Below are 19,496 nucleotides of genomic sequence, written 5' to 3'. Positions count from 1 at the left end.
ATTCAAAATAATCAGTATGCCAAGTGGCCTATTTTGGGGGTGGCATCTTCTGCTTCCCTTCAACACCTACATACATTCGTCGGATCATTCAGCACATAATGCTTTGCAGCTTGCTTTTTCTCATATAAGACACCGTGAATGTCCTTCCATGTCGAAAAGTATCTGTTACCATATCTGTTTTAATTCTTGTGTTGTACCGATGTCTTATAAACTTAACCAATCCTCTGTTTCTGGCCACTTAACTTGCTGCTGGTGCTTTGAGGTCATAAATAATACTGCAGCAATTCTTCCTTTCACGATTCTTTCCGTTCCTTTCCTTTTTTCCTAATGAGGCTAGTTCCTGGAGCAAATGACAGCAATAGCTGTCGGGGCCACTATGTTTCAACCCGTGCATATTTGCAAGGTTTTTGGTAGGAATCGCTAAACAGCCCACCAGGAAGACTGTTCAATTTACATTCTTACGGGGGGGTAATCTTTTCTTTTTTTTAAGTCCTTGCCAAAAGGACAGTTTCATGGGTGGAGGTGGAGGATGTCGGAAGTGATCTCATTCTGTTGAAAACTGTGCGCCCCAGTTTTATAGGCTTTTCCTTAATTGCCTGTTTGCTATAATGTTCTTCACACTTGAACAATCACCTGGAGAAGAAAAGGTGAAACCTACTGGCAAAAAAATCGCCCCACGACGAGGAAGGTGCCTCTGCTTGAGTCATTTCCGCCGAGCCGGAACACAGAGCAAGTCACTTCGGACCTCGGAGGGCATTTTATAGACCGCCCCGCGTCCCAGCTCCCGTCGATTCTTGGAACTCCCACCACCGTAGTCCCGGCAGCCCAACCCCAGCGGGCAGCGCGTCCCGTGTCGGGGACGCGGGGGTTCTCTGTGCACCCGGAGGAACCGACTGTATGAGGTTTGGAAGGGCCGGCCTCCAGAGCCGAGGTGACCCAGCCTGCCGGGCAGGGCTGAGTGGCTGGACGGAGCACGTGACGCTCGCAGCCTGGCTCTTGGCTCGGGGTAGTGGGGGCCCGCCCCGCGCGCCGAAGGCTGAAATCGGCTTTTGCCTCCGGCAGGAAAATGAGCTTGTCAGTTTCTTTCTCTAGCGGACCCTCAACCCACTGGAGCAGGGGATTTCGGTAGCATTTAAATTTTGTGTCTCAGGAATCTGAAAGCAAAAGGTAAGTTGCTTATCACTCAGAAAAACAAATGAGAGTAAGGACCTGGAATACTGTACGGCCACTTTGTTGATTTTTCAAATCGAGTTGAAAATAATCGATCGCTGTGCGAGACAAGGGCCATTATTTAGCCCCAAATTAGAGACTGACCTTCTGAACAGAAATGTGGTTAATCAGGAGGGGATGGTGGTAAAAGGGCCCGGGGTTAAATATAGAAGGACATGAAAGCTGCCGCAATAAATAGCAAGTAAGTAACCCTGGCCTGCTTGTGAAACAACCCATTTCACATCTCTTTCAGGGGCGCCAGCGAAGGGAATGTTAAAATTGCAATTTGAACTCAAACGAAAGGAAACTAATCTATATGAAACTGGAATACAAATAAAAACAGTTCCTGCTTTTGCTCTTTCACATTTCAAAAACGTTTATGTGGTTTGGCAAGAAACTTGATATCTTCACAGTTTAAGTCTGAAATATGCCATTTCAAATTTATGAAATGATCACAGTTGGAATTTTCTAAGTCCGTCTAGGCAAGGCTGTTTCAGTTGTGAATGAGAAATATTGACATTGTACATATTTTCTTTAATAGATGACTCACTTTCGCAGAATGTGATAAAAATTAGAAAACGTATAATAATGAGTTATTGCGAATTAACTTTCATGTCTGAGAGATCAAATTCTTTGCCAGAAGATTTAGGAAAAGACACAAGTACAACCGTGCTCATGCACTAGCGCTTTACTTTAAACAGTCAAATGTTCAAGTAAGAAGTATAACTACGTGGTGTCACTGTTGTTTTCTTCGGCAAAAACACGTTGATATTGGAATGCAGGTATTGAGAGTAATTACAAGCATTATTCATCAGTGCAATTAGTATTACATTCCACAGTGAATATGCTTCAAATTAATGTATTTGATATACGGTTTGAAACATGGACCCTCTATGCAAAATATGTATATGCATTCTGTATTTTAACTGTCATTTTGATTTGCACAAAATAGATTTATTTATTTAGTTCTCCATTGCATTTGATAAAGACTTCTTAAAAATAAAAGACTAAATTATTTCCTTTCATTACTAATCCCCTTATTGAAATCCTATTACCTGCGTGGAGCCTGGAGTCATTTGGGTCTCCCCTTCTGTGTGCCGTTTGTTTCCCACAGTTGGTGGAAGGCTAGGCCAGCTGCCCACACCAAACACACCGCCCTGAAAGGAGGCCAGAGCGAGGCTTCCCGGCCACTCGCTCCTCGCCTACAGGGACTTCCAGGGTCTTCCCCCGCCCCCCTCCCCTCCTCGCCCCGAGGGCGTCACGTGGCGGCGTGGGCCCGCCTCCCGGTGACGTCAGCGCGCTCGCAGCCGTTGAGCCGAAGAAAGGATGCTCTAGGATGCGGTGCAGGTGGGCGACCGGCCTGCGCCATGCGGCAGTGCAGGTAAGGGACTCTGCAGGAGGAGCCCCTGCAGACCGTCGGCGAAAGTGGGGTTTCTGGCTGCTGCGGCTGCTGCAGGCACCAGGCAGCAGGGGGGCGCGGAGTGCGGTTGCTGCAGGCTCACGCGTGACTTGGGTCTTGGCAGGCGCACCCTGGGAAAGTGGGCACGGGCCAGACTGAAAGACCCGGGCCTCTTTCACAGGAGGGGAAAAAAATCAGGAATGATCACAGTACAGGCATTGTAAGGAGAGACAGGGGCTGCTCGTCAAAGATAACTGTCTACCGACGGTCATTGTGCTTCTTAAATAATGACACATTTACTGATTCTCCTTACAGGGGTTTGTCCTCAGTGGTCAGCCTGATTTCTTTCAAAGCCAAGCTGCTTTGCTTGAAATGGAATGGAAACTTCTTGGTTAGCATTTGAAGAGCTAGATGTGCGGTCTAAATTGTTTGGCATTATTTTGCAAGGTTCCGGCATTTAAAGGGGATATGTCAGAAATGTGTTTGTTTTCTCCGGGTGTTTTAAATAGATTAAAAAATAACAGTATCCAATAAAATAAAATAAAGCTTCCAATGTGCGTGTAGGAGAGTGCAAACCAGCTACATCTGTTAAGAACAAAAAGGTCTTTAGAAGGGGGTGGAGCTGGAAATGAACACCAAAAGCCATGAATTTCCAGTGTTCTTTTTAATTCCATTGCTAAGTAATTTGCTTGCTGAAAGAAGGGGCTTGATGACGCAGTGGCAGATGGAGGAGGGATCAGCTGACTTCAATTTTAGCAGGACAGGAGGTGGGATTTTAATGGACTCTTTTGAGAGTTCAGGCCTGTGTTTACATTCCTTTCTCTGGTTCGCATACGACCCGAGGCCAGGACATGTGTGGGTACCCTTAGGAGGAGAATGTGGCGTTCTTTCCTGTAAAACGTGACCCCTCTGGAAGCCGTGGTATCACTGAATTGTATTGGAACTCACACCATGGATCATTTGACCCATCCAGCAACTGTGGGAGGACCTGTAAGGCAATGGTATTTTAGTTGATAATTAAATAAGGCATTTCTTTCAGCGTTTGGACACCCTGATGTGTTGCTGCAGTAATTCAGTAATTAATTTACTGCAGTTTTCTTCATTTGGTTCAGGTTGGCTATTAGAGTCAAGGTCCTCAGGCCCCTACCTTCCCTTGTCCCCCAGCCCAACCCTAGACAGAGGAGATGAGAGACAGATGTAGTAGAGACCTGATTCCACTTCTGGCTTTGGGACTGTGGAACCTGGGACAAGTCACTTTGTGTCTCTGGGAGTCAGTTTTCTTGTCCCCAGAGTGACCAAGGAATTTATATCAGGGTTTCTCAGCCTTGGCACTATTGACGTTTGGGGCTGGATAAATCTGTTTGTTGTGGGCACCGTCCTGTGCTCTGGAGGATGTTTGTTTAGCTGCATCACTGGCCTCCACCCACTAGATGCCAGTGGCCCCCGCCCCCCAAGTTGTGACAATGAAAAATGTCTCCAGACCCTGCCACTTGTTCCCTCGTGGGGCTCCATTGCCCCTGGTTGAGAACCACTGATTTGGACGATCTTAGATGTTCTGGCTCTGGTATTCTAGAATTCATTTTCCTATGATTTGTTTCATGCTGAGCCCTTGGTCAGAGATCCGATTCCCTTTCATGATGTTGTCAATGCGGAGACTTTTTTATGCTCTGGGGTTCCAGAAGTAGCTTCAGTCAAAAAGGGGAGGCCTGTTTTGTGTGCCAGTCGTAGCTGGGAAGCTAGCTTGCCAGAGTGTCAGGGAAAGAGGGAAGAGCACAAGCAGTACACCAGCGTGTCGGGAACTGGGACAGACCAGGGTCCCCATCCTTATCTGCAAAAGTGGGAATAGGACCCGTGTGGAGGTGTCGAGGGGAGGGAGTGAGATAACGCGGGTGCTGGTGCCCGTTGTGGCCGTCACGGTCACGCGCTTTACGCTCCAGTGTAGGACTGGCCGCTAAAGGTCTGGCTCTGACACTTCAGAGAGCGGCTTTTGCTGCACCACTTCACCTCTTGGAACCGTTGCCGAAAATGTAAATGGGGCTACTGTACTTGCTGGTCCTGCTTCTTTGGCTCTTGGGGGAATCAGATGGTTGTAAGAGGGTCAGCAAGCTGGAAACTCCTGGGAGACAGGAAGCAGTCATGGCGGTGGCATTGCGAGGCATGTGTGGTGGGTTTGGGGGAGGGAGCTTATAATCAAACAATTATCCTTGTCCCCCCTACGGGCCTGGGACTGTGGTGTGCCCCTCCCCCAGTACCCTTGCCCTCAGCTCACTCTCTCTGCCTCTTCCTGGCCCCATAAAAATTGCTCGCCTGGGGGAGGGTTGGTTCTTTAGCGAGAAGGAGCCAGTGTGCAGAGGCCGGGGCACAGGTAGCCTCCTTTGTCCACTTCCAGCCATTTTCTTTACAGGTGGCGCCCACAGCCGGCCAGGTAACTTGTCCCCAGAATGGCTTGGCACGCTATGTGGGTCATTGGGCGCTGTCTCTGCACCCAGTCAATGATGTCAAAGAAAATGAAAAAGGAGGAGGGCTTCCCTGGTGGCGCAGTGGTTAAGAATCCGCCTGCCAATGCAGGGGACACGGGTTTGAGCCCTGGTCCTGGAAGATCCCACGTGCCGCGGAGCAACTAAGCCCGTGCGCCACACCTACTGAGCCTGCGCTCTAGAGCCCGTGAGCCACAACTACTGAGCCCACGTGCCACAACTACTGAAGCCCGCACGCCTAGAGCCCGTGCTCCGCAACAGGAGAAGCCACTGGAGTGAGAAGCCTGCACACCACAAGGAAGAGTAGCCCCCGCTCGCCGCAACTAGAGAAAGGCCCCGCGCAGCAAGGAAGGCCTAATGCAGCCAAAAATAAATAAATAAAATAAATAAGTTAAAAAAGAAAATGGAGGCGGATCCTCCATCAAATGAGACTTAAGCGATGGAATCACTGTCCTAGGCAGCCCTGCTGCTGTGACAGAGTACCACAGACCGGGTGGCTCATCAACGACAGACATTTATTTCTCACAGTTCTGGAGGCTGGAAGTCTGAGCTCAGGGTGCCCGCATAGCTGGGTTCTGGTGAGGGCTCTCTTCTGCATTGCAAATGGCTGCCTTCTTGTGTCCTCGCATGGTGGGAAGAGAGCTCTCTGGCCTCTTCTTATAAGGGCACTAGTTGCATCCTGAGTGCTCCATCTTCATTACTTAATCACCTGCCAAAGGCCCCACCTCCTAATACCATCACATTGGGGATTGGGATTTCAATATATGAATTCTGGGGGATACATTCAGTCCATGACAATAACCAGCTATAACTTGTGCCCTTGATTGGATCCTGGCTTGAACAAACATCAGTAATAGGCTTTGGGGACACCTGGGTTATTTTTATGTGCCTGCCTCCTAGATCATGCGAGGAGACTGTTGTAAATTTGATTAGATGCCATAAGCTTGTGGTGTGGTAGGCACCCAGCTCAGCCACTCCTCATTCCTGACACAGAAACAGTGAGATGAGACATGGTTGTTTCCTGCTGCCATGTTTCAGGGTAATTTGTTACACAGCACTAGATAACTAACACGTGTATATGTACAGGACTCTTATTTTTCAGTGATGCATGCTGAAGTAGTTAGGGGTGAAGTGTCAATGAGAGCAATAAGTTACTTTTAAAGGTTTTTTTTTTTAACATTTTTGGAGATCTTTTTAATGTATGGCTGAATAGAAGACAGATGAATTCTCAAACCTGCTTCTGCATTCAGTCTGTTGCAGTATCACGTGTCATGTAGCCTCTGGAAAATTCCACTGTACCCTCGAATGAGAATGGAAAAAGGCAAATAAAAATGTACAATTATTATAAGAATGTTTTTGGCAGCATGGACCCCCTTAAAAAGCCTTGGGGACCTCATGGTGTTCCCAGACTACACTTTGAGAACCACAATAATTTACTTTTAAACGGTTCAATTGAATGGAGAGAGAGCGAGAAGAGGCAAATACAGTCAAATAGGAACACTGGTTGAATCTGGTGTTATTAATTGGACTCTTCTCCATAATGTGCTGTGTATTTGAAAATATGCACAATAGAAAATTCAAAAGAAGGTAGAAAAGAAATATAGACTCTTGGACATGTGAGGGATTCTGATTGAGATCTGAGGGTGAAGCCCAAGGGGAGCATTCTTTTTGTTTTTTGTTTTTTTGCGGTACGCGGGCCTCTCACTGTTGTGGCCTCTCCCGTTGCGGAGCACAGGCTTCGGACGCGCAGGCCCAGCGGCTCACGGGCCCAGCCGCTCCGCGGCATGTGGGATCCTCCCGGACCGGGGCACGAACCCGTGTCCCCTGCATCGGCAGGCGGACTTAACCACTGCGCCACCAGGGAAGCCCCAAGGGGAGCATTCTTAACCTGAGCTCCAGGTGCCCTTGACCGCACGAACCTGAGGCCCCAGGTGAGACCTGCTGGCCCGGAGGTTCCCAGCTTGCCCAACAGTCCTCCAGCCCTGCACCCTCCCAAACCAGACCCAGGGGGATTAGTTAGTGGTGAGGAGGGTGGGTGTATGAGCCCTCTGCAAATTCTGACGTGTGGTGGCCTTATTATCAAACCTTTGCTTGACTGTATTGTCAGGGGCTGGCCAGAGATAAGTTGTTCTTTCTAAGGGCAGGGGTGGTTTCCTTTCTAGAGAGTGATAAATAGTTTTTGAATGACTTGTTTTCCATCGAAATAGTAATAGATGCTTTCTGGGAGGATTTCACGCAGGATAAAGGTTATGGAAAGAAAACAACATCTCTTTCCCATTCCCGGTCCCCCATCCCACTTCCAAAGGCAACCACTGATAACTGTCTTATATACTGTTTCAGAAAATGTCTATGCAAATACATCCATCTGTAGAATGTACGTAGCACTTTCCTTTTTCTTTTTTCTTCACTAGGATGTAATTTACATGGAATGAAATGCATGGATCTTAATTCAGTTGGTTTTGACCAACTGAAGAGAACATTCTTGGTACTCCCACAGGGCCTCATCTTGCCCTCCTTTAGTCAAATCCTCTGGCTGGAGGGTACCACCATGCTGATGTCTGTCAGCACAGTTTACTTTCGCCTGTTCTTGAACTTCATATACCTGGAGTCCTATGATCTGTACACGCTTATGTCTGGCTTCTGCACTGAGCGTGATTGTGAGATTCAGCTGTGTTGTATCATGTAGCACTGATTCATTCATTCATTCCATTTTCTTGTGAAAGTACTTGGGAGAGGAATATACTTGATAGACCTCGTTTCTCTCAGTCCTGGTGTTTGGAAGCTGTTGTACATCAGCTCGCTCACAGCATGTTCCAGAGTGTGGACGGTGTGCAAGTTTACTTAACCAGTCCCCTCTTGATGGGTGTGTGGATTCCTCAAGCTTTTGTAATCAACGCTTGTGGTATTATGCCAATGTAAAAATGCCAAACAGGAAAAGACCTCTGGGATTAACTAAATGCATAGAATTTAGATGTTGGAAGCTAGCTAGCTTCAAAAATCAAAGCAACCCTTATATTTTACATATGACCAAGAGATGTCCCGAGAAGTCAGGTGACTTGCCCAAGGTCACGTGACCAGTGGCGACAGTTGGGGAACCACCCAGGTCCCCAGATGCCTTGTACAGAATGTTCTTTTTTGCACTGTAGGCTCTGTGAGGGAAGGAACTGTGTGTGCTTTGTTCACCACTGTAAACCCAGCACATAGCACGTGGCAGAGTAAGTGCTCATTAAATATTCGTTGGATGAAAAATTAAGTGAAATGTTAGTACCCTGAGAAAAGACCACCGATATCCTGAGGACTACAAAGGCGTTTCCATGAGACGTGAGCCTCGATATTCATTCATTTATTCATTCATTCACTCCCTCATTTACTTCTTTGTTCAACCAGTATCTGTTGGGTCCCTGCTGTGTGTCTAGGCCAGGGTTTCTCACCCTGGACACTGTGGGCTCTCGGGCTGGATGATTCTCTGTGGTGAGGGCTGTCCTGTAGGATGTTTAGCAGCGTCCCTGGCCTCCACCCACTCGATGTGGGTTGCAACCACTGCCCCGTTCCCCACTTGTGACAGCAGAACTCCAGACATTGCCAAGTGTTCCCTGGTGGGCAAAATTGCCCCCGGTTGAGACCTACCAGTCTAGGTACTGAGGTTTACCATGGAACCAAATGGCCAAGGTTCGTGCCTCGGTGGAAGTGACATTCAAGTCGAGGAAAGAGAAGATAACTGATAGGTTGTGCTGTCGCGTGAAATATAGTGGGAGGCGGAGGGTGGGCAGTGGTGGATTCAGAACCCTGGTTAGACAGGGCGGTCACGGAGGCCCGTCTGACGGCTCACATGTGACCAGGGACTGAGGGGGAGCCACGTGAACATCGAGGGGGCAGAGAGCTTGGGCTGAGGGAACAGCCAGTGCAAAGGCCCTGCGGCGAGGCAGCAAGGAGGTGGGCGTGTCCAGAGAAGAACCACCCAGAGAAGCGTGGTGGGAGAGGTGCTTGGAAGGGTGGCTGGGCGGACCCTATGGGGACTCAGAAGGAGTGGCACCAACCCTGGTGACTCTAGGTGTGATGGCAAGCCACTGGGTGCTCTTGGGTGGGAGAGTGACACTTCTGGACTTGTGTTTGAAAGGATGGCTGTGGCTGCTGTAAGGAGAAAAGTCAGAGGTGGGTGAGAGAGAGAAAGCAGGGTGGCCAGCGAGGAGGTGGGGACGGTGGCCACATGAGCGGTGACCTGGGTGGCCAGGTGAGCTGTAGCTTAGAGGACCGTGCCCTTAACTAATTTAGCAGCCATGTCGTGCTCGGAGCCAGGTGGGCCTTGGACATCAGAGGAGCACGTGTGGTCAGGTCACACTGTGAGTGTGTGATTACAGCGCCTCGAGCTGGAGGCCACCTGCCGCACCTGTCAGGACAGTGTCACCAGTGACGGGCGGCAGTTCGCAGGGACAGCAGAGGCGACAGCTCTTGTATTCCACATACGACACTGGAAAGGCTCCCCTTCCGGCCTCCTGGTGTGGATGAAGTCGCTCGAGCTTTCTCGCAGGCCCTTGAGCCCGCCGCCTGCCTCTTTCCCTGTGAACTGGCTGTTCTCTGTCTGGAGGGCTACGCCACCCCCCGTGCTGGCCAGCCTGGGTCACCCACGGTCCACTGTCGCCGAGCCCTCCCGTGCAGGTCCTTGTGCCGGTCCTGAGAGCAGGGAGCTGGCCGTCGGTTGGACTGATGGAAGTTTGAGACCAGAGCCTTCCCCGTTGGAGGTGACTGTCCCCCTCCTGGGGTCCCGTGCGGGGAGAGCCCCGCGGGCTAGGCTGGGCCCTCGACCCCCCGAGGATGCTGCGGGGCCCGCTCCCACCAGCGGCAGCGCTGATCCGGGGGTGGGGGTGGGGTTTGGCTGGAGGGAGCGTGACACAGACACGCAGAGTTCTGTTAATCCCCTCGGGAGGTCTGTTCCTTGCCCTGGTGCCCGGGGACCTGCTGACTCATTTCTCGCGGCTGCTGTTGCTTCTCCTGGGCTCGCCCCGCACTTTTTACCACGTCTCTGGGGGTGGCCGGAGCTTACCTCCTGCCGGGATCTTAGCCTCCCTTCTGGGTCGCGATGGTCAGTGTAAAATTTATTGTTTCCATCCACCGGAGCCCTTGGAGGTGCTGGTTGGGTTAGGACGAGAGGGGCCACCGCAGCGATCCCAGACACATTATTTTCCTTTTAGCTCCGTCAGGCCTCCCACCAGCCTGCCTTTTGCCCAAAACATAGGAGTTGACTGACATTTCAGCCCTCACCTTGGTAGCCCCGCTGGAATACGGTGAAGCCACCCCGTGGCCATGTTCCCGCTGTGGCCTTGCTCTGAGGACACTGCGAAGGACGCCTCGAGGCTGCATTGGAGGACTCCGTGCATTTAACCTTCACGGAGATGCTAGTTGTGAGTGTCTGTGACATTGTTTTCATCCACGAGGGGGAGTAGCCCACATGAGCAGGAAGTAGATTGTTGCGGAGGAAGATGGTCTGCAGAGGTCCCAGGAGAGGGAGGGACGCCGCGGCGTTTCTCACGAGCATCGTCTTCAGCCGCTGTTATGGGCTGATACCGTGTCTCTCAGAGCTCACGTGGTGAAGTCCTAACCCGTAGTACCTCAGAATACGACCTTACTTGGAGACGAGATCTTTATAGAGGTAATCAACTTAGAACGAGGCCATGAGGTTGGCCGCAGTCCAGTGTGACTGGGGTCTTTATAAGAAGAGGAGGTTTCTGCACAGACAGGCGCAGAGCGAAGAGGGTGTGAAGGGGCGCGTGGAGAAGACGGCCGTCTACCAGCCAGGGAGAGAGGCCTGGACGGATCCTGCCCTCACAGCCCCCAAGGAACCAATCCAGGCGTACTGTCGCCTGGATCTCAGGCTTCTGGCCTCCAGCATTGGGAGACAAGAAGTTTCTGCCATTTGAGCCACCTGGCCTGTGGGGCTGGTCAGGGCAACCCAGGTGAACTAATCCAGCGGTGTTTTCCGGGGCACACGAGCCATCGCCCACCCGGGAGGTTGGACGGTAACCCAGCAGCCTTTACTCGAGCGCTTTCCGCGCAGTTTAGGAGAGGCTTGGCGAGCAGTGCCCTCTCCGTGGAAGCAGGTAGCTCTTGGGTCCCGAGAGGAACGAGGCGTGTTCAGTCCTCTCACGACCCAAGAGGAAGGGCCCTCAGGGCCCCGGTGGGAATCTGGCTCCCCGCTCACTGTCTGTGGGACTTGGGCTTGAGACCTAACCTCCCCTCTGCCTCAGTTTGCTGATCTGTAACGTGGGCCTGAGGGTGATGGCATTTACTTCAGAGAGTGTCAGGAGCCCTGGTGGCGGATGCGTGTGAAGCGCTTAGGACGGGAGCCCTGTACAGAGTCGTTGTTGTTCTTATTACTGTGAGGAGGGGGCTCTGGGGACGGTCTCCATCCTTGGCCCTGGGTGCCGGGAACGCGGAGAACTCATGGCCATCTCCCTGCCCTCTGGTGGGGGGGATGTGAGAACAGAGTCCATTGCGTCACCGGAGGCCGTGTGCAGTTGGCCTCGGCCGCTTCCCAGCACGCAGGCCATGTTCCGAAAGGGGACACATAGCCGCGCAGCCCTGGGGCCACAGGAACTGTGCCACGGAGGGCGGCCGCGCCCTGCACCAGCTCGCCAGCCTCGGGGGGCAGAAGGGGTGCGGGAGGGCTGGGTGCTGGGCAGGGGCCAAGGGGGAAGCAGGAGGGGGAGGTAGAAGTGACCCTCCGCCTCTGTGCCCTCTCCAGGCACCATTTTGAAGCTGACAAACTTTAATTCTCACGTCTCTTTCTGCGCATCCTGCGGTCTAAGCTTTCTTCTCTTGGGGACGCCCGAGGGTGCCGTGGCCCTCGGCCTCTCGCCACGTGGCCACCAGGGGGCTCATCTCAGTGTCAGCGCCGCTGGGCCTAACCCCCCTGGGGAGCGCCGTGCGGTGGCTGGAGCATTGGCTAGAGGGGGTGGATGAAGCGTGGCCTGTCACCCGCCTAAAGGTGTCTGCATCTTGAAAGCGAGACTCCATCATCTCAAATGAATTTGAAGTTGCTGGGGTTTCAGGTGAGATGGCGAGGGGAGGGGAGGAGCTTTGACTAGTGGGGGAACTGGCCTCCAGGACGGGCCCGATGACTGCCTCCTGTGTTCATGGCCAGGTGCAGCCTCTCCCACACTGAGTCCCTCAGGGCTGACTGCCACTGGCGGGGTGCGCTGGAAGGGACGGCGTGTGACTCGCCAGGCTAGGTCATAAGAGACGGCTGCTTCCACCTCGCTCCCATGGAGCACTTGTTCTAGAGGAAGCTGACTGCCATGTCCCGAGGACGCTCAAGCAGTCCCGTGGAGGCGCAGGGTGCAGTGGAACCAAGCCCTTGCGCCAACAGCCAGCACTGACTTGCCTTCAGATGCCTGCGGCCCTGGGCGACAACCTCCTGAGAGACCTCGAACCAGAAAGACCCAGCCAAGCTGCTCCTGAATCCCCAGCCCATAGATACTGTGTAAGATTATATGTGTATGATTTTAAGCTGCTGAGTTCTGAGGTAGTTTTTTATGTAGCATTCTAGATAATAACACCTGGGGAGGAGAGGAGCTCCATGCACGATTTAGGTTATTGAGTGTAAGTTAGGGCATATTGATGATGAGCTCCAGTGTACTGATTTAAGTAAATGGACAACTGTGTATATTTCAGGAAAATGTCTACTTCCCTGTGGATTTTCATAGCCTGGAGACTTCAATCTCCACTAGCCTGCAAATGCCAGTGGGGTCTGGATGTCTGCTGTCACTTCAAGCACCCAGCATTGCAAATCTGGGATGTCACTTGCTTTGGGAGCATCTCCCCTTTTCTCCCTGCACCAGTGAAACGTGCTCCGGCCTGTAATGCAGCTTGGAGCCCATGTCATGGTGTGTTTGCCAACCCCAGTGCCTTTGCTCGGTCAGAGGGTTTAGACTTTGGACATGAATTATTTCAGTGGGAGATCAGTTTTTCTAGGTAGGTATTTTAAAACAGAAAGAAAGTAGTTCACAGGTGCTTGAGAGAAGTGTTGCAGCATGCCAACTAAAAAATCTAACTTTTGTACAGTATGGCGGTGAGATTTAATTCTAGTTGATGGGTCTTCTGGGTTGCCTTGAGTAATAAATCTTTTATTGAAATATATGTGCAGAAAAGTGTGTAAAGTGTAAGTGTACAGCTTGATGAATTTTCACAAAGTGATCACACCTGGGTAACCAGTGCCCAGATCAAGAAACAGGAAGTGGGACTTCCCTGGTGGCACAGTGGTTAAGACTCCTTGCTCCCAATGCAGGGGGCCTGGCTTCGATCCCTGGTCAGGGAACTAGATCCCACATGCATGCCGCAACTAAGAGTTCGCACGCCGCAACTAAGGAGCCCACGTGCTGCAACTAAGGAGCTGGCGAGCTGCAACTAAGACCCGGCACAACTAACTAACTAACTAAATAAATAAATATTAAAAAAAAAAAGAAAAAGAAAAAACGTGACCAGCCACCAGAAGCCACCCCCATGTCCGTTCTGGTCACTCCTCAGCCCAAGGGTAACTGCTGTCCTGATTAACTCCACACATTCGGTTTGCTTATTTGGAACTTTGTTTTAATGGACTCGTGTTCCTGTGTCTGGCCTTCCCTTGACATTGGGTTTGTGAATTTCATCCTTGTCAGTGAGTGTATGTAGTGGTAGGTTGTTCATCCTTGTGGTTGTGTCTAGTCACATAGTTTTCTCTGTATATAGGTGTCTTTTTTTCTGCTTTTAAGATATACGCCTTTTCACTGGGTTTAGCAATTTGATTATGCCACTCCTTAGTGTGGTTTTATTCTATTATTTATTTGGGTGCTTGGGGTGTACTGATTCGCTGAGCTTCTTGTATCTGTGGGCTTGTAGTCTCGTAGTTTAAATCCTGTAGAACAGGATTTCCTAGAGTAAAAGTTCTGGGCCACAGATGAAAACGTATTTCAGAGAAATTTCTTGAGAGAATTTAAAGGGAGTTTTAAACCAATTTCCCTGTGACCTCCTCCACTTGGATAAGAAATGTGAAGTAGGGTTTGGCTCATCGGGCTGCTAAAGGGGCTGCCAACTCTTGGTGCTGCTACCCTGCTTCCCGCTGTGATGGGTCCAAAGTCCACTTCTTTGGGCTCCCAAGATTCTGGGTCAGATGCCTGTGGTTGGGTGTCAGCCAAGATGTTGGCCGGCGGCACCGAGGAAGAGATCTGTCTATATTTGTCAGCCCAGCTTTTTTCCTGGGTGAAAAGTAATAAGGGAATAATCAGGATGAATCGAGCAGTTAAAGAAACCCCCCGAACCTAGGAGGGGAAAGCAAGGCATGCCCTTCAGACTCGCGTTGCTACAGAGGATAAAACTGCAGACCATGGTGCATATGAAAGGCGATGCAGTCAAAGAGACGTGTCCCAACCTCTCATTTTCACGTCTAGTGACTTGAGTATGGTTTTCGTATTCTTTTTGTCCTGTGTATACTCACAGGTAAGCTATCTTTCTTGTATGTATTTTTGAGTGTGCCTGTGCGGTGATGTCTCAAGCATTGAGCTGACTGCTTGATAACGTTTTCTATCTCTAGATGGATGTAATTTTGTTTGTTTTTTAAAAAAAATGTTTATTTAAATGTAGTTGATTTACAATGTTGTGTTAGTTTCAGGTGTACAGCAAAGTGATTCAGTTATACGTATATACGTAAATATATGTATTCTTTTTTTTACATTCTTTTCCATTACAGGTTATTACAAGATATTGAGTAGAGTTCCCTGTGCTATACAGTAGGTCCTCGTGGGTTATCTATTTCATATTTTAATCCCAGACTCTTAATTTATCCCTCCCTCCCCCTTTCCCCTTTGGTAACCGTAAGTTTGTGTTCTGTGTCTGTGGGTCTGTTTCTGTTTTGTAAGGAAGTTCACGTGTGTATCATTTTTTTTGGTGGTTTTTTTTTTTTTTTTTTTGCGGTACGCGGGCCTCTCACTGTTGTGGCCTCTCCCGTTGCGGAGCACAGGCTCCGGACGCGCAGGCTCAGCGGCCATGGCTCACGGGCCCAGCCGCTCCGCGGCATGTGGGATCTTCCCAGACCGGGGCACGAACCCGTGTCCCCTGCATCGGCAGGCGGACTCTCAACCACTGCGCCACCAGGGAAGCCCCACGTGTATCATTTTTTAAGATTGCACATATAGGTGATGTCATATGGTATTTGTCTCTGTCTGTCTGACTTACTTCACTGAGTGTGATCATGTCTAGGTCTAGATGGATGTAGTTTTAATAACGCTCCTTGTGGAGGAGAGATCGTGTATGCGGTGGGTGGAGCTTTTTAGGGTTAACGGATATTGTAACTGTACAGCAGGCTCAGCAAACACTGCCTCAAAGGTGCAGATGGTAGATGGGGGTGAGTAACGCAGGCCTCTGCCCTCAGGAGCTCAGAGGCAGCAAGCTTTGAAACAATGATTCCAGTTTATAAGTAAGATCTATAATCAAAATAGTAGTAATTAAAACACGACGGGAAGGATGCAGGGAAGGAAATGGAGTGGGGAACAGGAGCGGAATGAAGGGTTATAAGGGCCCCTGGTTGTTAAAGCCCGGTCTGCGGGCCAGCAGCAGCAGCAGCCTTCCTGGGAGCTTGTAAGAAAGGCAGATTCTCGGGCCTTGCCCCAGAGCTGCTGAAGCTGAATGTCTGCGGGCGGGACAGGGACCCAGCCCTCCCGATTTGCCAGGTCACCTGTTGCAATCAATAAAGTGTGTCAGCGAGTTTTCCTGCTTTCTTGCATGGATGGCAGGTTTTACTTTGCCCATTAGTACAACTTACCCATTTGGTTTCTTTTAAGGGTCGTGCTTTGGTGTCATCCCTAAAACCTCTGCCTAGCCCTAGGTCACAAAGATTTTGCCCATTTGTACCGGGCGGTAAACATCACTCAGGGATTTACGCAGGCAAAGGCATCCCTGGTTGAAGAAAGAGAAAATGGCCTGCGATGCTGCCTTCATTTGGGTTCTCTCAGAAGCGGACCCTGAGACGAGGATTCTGGTGCAGGGCGTTTCTTGGGTGCTGCAGGGACCCTGGGAGGGGCAACTGGGAGAAGAAGGCACCCGTTAGAGCCTGGGCTGTTAATGCAGCTCCCCGTGTGGGCAGCCGGAGCTTAACTGCATGCTTTGGAAACTCTAGGAAATGATGCTTGCAGTGTCACGAGCTCCCCAAGTCACCTGTGGGTTCACTAGGAGGACCTAGGGTGGGTTCACTAGGGGACTCGGTGTATAGTTGTCTTCGCTGCTGTGACTTCCTCTGATGGTAGGATATAAAGCAAAATCAGCAAAGGGAAAAGGCGATGGGGCAAAGTCTGGAGGAAACCAGGCTCCGGCTGCCAGAGTCCTCTTCCCGTGGAGTCCCACAGGGATGCCCTTCCTTTTCCCACAGTGAGCTGAGGCAACACGGGTGAAGTGCTCTCTACCCAGGAAGCCTGTTAGTCTCAGTGCCCAGATTTCTGTTGGGGGGCTGGTCCTGTAGGCACTCTCTGTCCAGCTTGTATCAGAATTCCAGACTCCCAGAAGGAGAGCAGGGGTTCAGTATCAGTCACAGTATTTGGACAGCCAGTTTAGGTACCGCGAGCCATTCTTATCAGTTCTGGGGATGGTGTCAACCCTCCTGAAATCCACGTTCCCAGGTGCCAGCCGAGGGCCAGCCTTGCCAGCAGGCCTTCCTGAAGAGAGCAGTCTCTGGCCTGCAGTGCTAAGTCTTTTCTGCACAGGTATGAAACACATGCCTTGGAATGACCCCATTCAGGGGGCGAGGGAGTGGGAGTATTTATGCACCAGTTCCCGAGACATCGGTTAATACCTGCTCCCAGTAATGCTCTTCAGGCGTGCCACGCCAGCAGAGCCACCTTCCACGGGGCCGGAGGCAGTGACCTCAGGCACACACATACAGCTGGGAATCAGCTGGAGCTCACTGGAAGGTCTTGAGGGATATGGGTGGGGCACTGGGAGCATCAGGTACAGTAGTTATTCTAGAAATTGGGTGGGGACCACAGAGCCGTGTGTCCAGGGCAGTTCACATGCGTGTAGTCATGCGGCAGTATTACAACTGTGGCTGAAACGACCAAGGTCAAGGCTTCCCTCTAACTTCCTTGGGCTGTGGCAGGAATGCTGGGTGGGAGGCACAGGGAGAGCCATGGATGGGCACCTCCTCCCTGTGTCTGCCTGTTTCTTTCTCTTCTTCTGAGCCTCTCATATGCATATATTTGTTCACTTGATGGAGTCCCATAAGTCCCTTTGTGTGTGTGTGAGTGTGTGTGTGTGTGTGTGTGTGTGTGTGAGCGAGCATTGTGGGGGCAGAAGATACTGGTATGTTTAACAAATGTTTGCTATGGCCTGAAACATGCATGGCAAAAGAAATTTTTTTTCTTTATCCACACGAGCACATTGGGAGACCCATGTCTGCTGTGTAATTTGAAGTTAGCTGTGAATTTGTATTGGATTGCTTTTTTTTTTTTTTTTTTTTTTTGCGGTACGCGGGCCTCTCACTGTTGTGGCCTCTCCCGTTGCGGAGCACAGGCTCCGGACGCGCAGGCTCAGCGGCCATGGCTCACGGGCCCAGCCGCTCCGCGGCATGTGGGATCTTCCCGGACCAGGGCACGAACCCGTGTGCATCGGCAGGCGGACTCTCAACCACTGCGCCACCAGGGAAGCCCTGGATTGCATTTTTGAAGAGTGTCATGGTGTTGTGTGCACAGAGATCCAGGGCATGAATAAAGGCAGGCCGGCGTCCCCGCATTCATTTTAAGGTCCTGATTTCCTCCCGCGTCAGAGAACTGAGTGGATGGGGAGCTGGCCTGGCTGCCCTAGGAGGAGGGGCTGGGGGGAAAGGGTTTACACTGGATCACAAGTTCATGATGATGATCGTGGTAATGCAGCCCTTGAGTAGAGATGTGACACTCTTCAAAGGCAGGAGCTCCAAGACTGCCCTCTTCCCCAATCCCCCTCCAGGATCACAATCTGCATTTTAATAAGACCCCAGGGGATTCATGGGCTCATCCCAGCCTGGTTCAGGGTCTCACCTGAGAGGCTGCACTTTGGAAGCACCTGGGGAGCTTTAGAAATGCTGATACCTGGGCCCCCCAGACCCGGATTTAACTACTCCGGGCTGGACCTGGGGTTGGGGGCCTTTGTGAAAGGCCCCAAGTGATTGGGCTGTGCAGCCAGGGCTGGGACCGGCCTGGGCCCTGCTCACCGCGCCTCCGCAGAGCTCTCCTTTCTCAGCCCCCAAGACACCTGCTCTCCTGCCTGCCTCTGACCATGGCTTCTTTTTTAAAAAATTTAATTAATTAATTAATTAATTAATTTGGCTGTGTTGGGTCTTCATTGCTGCGCGCGGGCTTTCTCCAGTTGTGGCGAGCGGGGGCTACTCTCCGTTGCGGTGCACAGGCATCTCATTGCGGTGGCTTCTCTTGTTGCGGAGCACGGGCTCTAGGTGCGCGGGCTTCAGTAGTTGTGGCACGTGGGCTCAGTAGTTGTGGCTCACGGGCTCTAGAGCATAGGCTCAGTAGTTGTGGCGCACGGGCTTAGTTGCCTCGCGGCATGTGGGATTTTCCCGGACCAGGGCTCGAACCTGTGTCCCCTACATTGGCAGGCAGATTCTCAACCACTGAGCCCCCAGGGAAGCCCCTGACCACGGCTTCTTAATCTCCTTGGGCCGTGATTCTGTCTCTGGCCCCCAGTCCCGCCTGGCTCCCCGCGTTTCTTCTTTTGAGATTCTTTTCCCATATAGGCCATTAGAGAGCACTGAGTAGAGTTCCCTGTGCTGTACAGCAGGTTCTTAACTGTCTGCTAGTGTGTGTATATGTCAGTGCCGATCTCCCAATTCACCCCTCCCTCTTCCCTGGGTTACTGACTTCAGCCCGGTCCCTTTTCTATATTCAAAGTGTGGTCCGCAGACCGGCAGCAACATCTTGTGAGAAATGCAGAGTCTCAGGCTCTACCCTGGCCATGCTGGATCAGAATCCGCATTTTAGCCAGCTGCCCAGTGCTCCAAATGTGTGGGAAGGTTGGAGAGGCGCTGCTCTCGCTGTCAGGGCGGGAAGAACTGGTGGGAGGGGCGACGCTCTGGCCGTCAGGGTGGGGAGAACTGGTGGGAGAGGCGCTGCTCTCGCTGTCAGGGCGGGGAGAACTGGTGGGAACGGTGTCGCACTCGCTGTCAGGGCGGGGAGAACTGGTGGGAGGGGCGCCGCTCTGGCCGTCAGGGCGGGGAGAACTGGTGGGAGGGGCGCCGCTCTGGCCGTCAGTTCCGGGAGGACTGGTGGGAACGGTGCCGCACTCGCTGTCAGGGCGGGGAGAACTGGTGTGAGAGGCGCCGCTCTCGCTGTCAGGGCCGGGAGAACTGGTGGGAGGGGCGCCGCTCTGGCCGTCAGGGCGGGAACTGGTGGGAGGGGTGCCGTTCT

General features: G+C 51.5%; 1 protein-coding gene across 2 annotated transcripts in view; it reads left to right on the top strand.

Moving 5' to 3' along the window:
* The first annotated feature begins 542 nt into the window (after window positions 1-542).
* CLCN4 (chloride voltage-gated channel 4) overlaps window positions 543-19,496 on the top strand; it is a 79,100-nt gene continuing 60,146 nt past the window's right edge. The window contains exons 1-2 of one of the 2 annotated variants that reach the window (XM_067724321.1): window positions 543-1,167; window positions 2,324-2,590. The gene's annotated coding sequence lies outside the window, so the exon portion shown is untranslated. The remainder of the gene's footprint in view (window positions 1,168-2,323; window positions 2,591-19,496) is intronic. The other variant, XM_067724320.1, reaches the window with a different exon arrangement.

This window comes from Pseudorca crassidens, chromosome X (genome assembly GCF_039906515.1).
Source record: "Pseudorca crassidens isolate mPseCra1 chromosome X, mPseCra1.hap1, whole genome shotgun sequence".
NCBI lineage: Eukaryota > Metazoa > Chordata > Mammalia > Artiodactyla > Delphinidae > Pseudorca > Pseudorca crassidens.
This window is presented reverse-complemented; position numbering and strand designations above follow the sequence as displayed.